We start from the raw sequence: 2,170 nt of genomic DNA, 5'->3' as shown, positions 1-2,170 counted from the left end.
AAACCCTAAGGTGCGAGAGTACTGGCTTACGTCCTATCCATATCTCATATGGCGTTTTGGTTACAGACTTACTCGAAACTCTATTTAGAAGGTAACAAGCCGATTCGAGTGCATATCTCCAAAGGAAGATCGACAGACCAGCAAACCCCATCATGGATCGAACCATGTCTAACAAGGTCCGATTCCTCCTTTCAGATACACCATTATGTTGTGGTGTTCCAGGAGGAGTCCACTGAGAGAGCATCCCATTCTTCCCAAGATATGTCAGAAAATCATTGAAAATGTATTCACCTCTTCGATCAGATCGAAGAGTTTTAATACACTTTCCAGTTTATTTTTCTACCTCATTTCAGAATAGTTTGAACATTTCAAACGACTCCGATTTATGCTTCATTAAATAGACATATCCATACCTCGATAGGTCATTTGTGAAGGTTATGAAGTAGAAATATCCACCTCTTGCACTTGAGCTCATGGGTCCACATACATCATAATGTACCAAACCAAGAGTTCACTGGCTCGCTCACCTTTTTCAATAAAAGGTGATTTGGTCATTTTACCAAGAAGATAGGACTCACAGGTTGGAAGTGATTCACAATCACCTACTTCAAGAATTCCTTCTTGAGCCAACCTATTTATCCTATTCTTATTGATATGACCTAGCCTACAGTGCCAAAGGTAGACTTCTGACACATTATCTATTCTAGGATGTTTACCGGAGGTTTGAACCACATTAACAAGTTGTGATAGAAAGTAAATTTTATTATTAAGTTATCCAATAAATATTGTAACATCATTCAAAATGATATTGCAAATATTTTTTTTATTAAAAATTGATAACCGTTCATGGCCAAAAGGCCTACAGAAATAATATTTAATAAAAATCTTAGACAATAGTGACATTCACTCATAATTATATTTTGAGAATTGATTACAAGGTTCATGATTCCTAATGCTAGAACTGGAACTTTGCTTCCATCTCCAATGTTCAGGAATCTATCACCTTCATCAAATCTCCTACTGACCTGCAGACCCTCATCGAATTGCAAATATGATAAGGGCTTCCGGTGTCCAATACCTAGGCAGTAGTATCACAATTGAAAAAGTTGCAAGGTGTTATCATATAAGTACCTTGCTTCTTCTTCGCCTGTTCGAGTCCAGGGAGGCAATGTATAGAGGACAGTTCCTCTTCCAGTGCCCCTGCTTCTTACAAAAGAAGCACTCCGTCTGGCTCTGGTCGGACTTGCATTTCTTGGTCTGACCCTATGCAGACGTCCTAGCATGCAGCTGCACCTTCTTATTCTTCTTCTTCTTGTTCTTCTTCTTCTCTTTCTCAAAGGGTCGACGACCAGAAGAAGACCCTCCCACTACATTCACCGACTCCTTATAGAGCTGGTAATCCTTCTCAAAGTTCTGCAGCAACCCCAACAAGCCGTGGTAGTTCACTGCAGGCTTTGTCATCCGAAAATGAGTAAGGAAGGGGAGGAAGGACTTGGGCAATGAATTAAGGATGGCATCCTTACCGAGCTGCTCGTGCAGGGGAAAGCCCAGTTTACTTAGGCACTCAATCATTTCGATCATGTACAGTACATGATCAGTGACTGAGGCTCCTTCCCTTATCCGAGCATTGAAAATGGCACAATTAGTTTTATGCCTTTCAACATCATCAGGCATGCCAAAGGAGTCGTTCAACATTTGAAGCATCTCCTGTGGCTGGACGTTCTCAAACCTGTGGCTGAACTCATCGTTCATTACCGCCAGCATAATGCATCGAACGGTGGTGCGGTCGTTGAACCACTTCTGATAAGTGTCTCGGACCGTCTCTTTAACATTCGGGGCTGGCTCCTCAGGTGTCAGATCCGTTACTACATAAAAGATCCGCTCATGCTCAAGGACGATTTTTAATTTTTGATACCAGCTATCAAAATTAGGTCCCATGAGCTTGTCATTATCTAATAATGATCGGAGGGACAGAATAGTGGCCATAGCTGCATAAAGGAAAATTAGACCTCTATTAGTACATAAATTATAAATACTAAAAATTGGACTTTAGTCTAAAGTTTCTCCCAGTATTTTTACAAACTGGTAGCCTCAACCTCCAATTCAAGGAATTACTTTAATTTCTTAGTGGGTACTAGAATCCACACAGACTACACACGAGCTCAACTTT

The sequence above is a fragment of the Elaeis guineensis genome, chromosome 11, assembly GCF_000442705.2.
Source record: "Elaeis guineensis isolate ETL-2024a chromosome 11, EG11, whole genome shotgun sequence".
Taxonomy (NCBI): Eukaryota; Viridiplantae; Streptophyta; class Magnoliopsida; order Arecales; family Arecaceae; genus Elaeis; species Elaeis guineensis.
The sequence above is the reverse complement of the archived record's forward strand: the minus strand, read 5'-3'. Positions refer to the sequence as shown.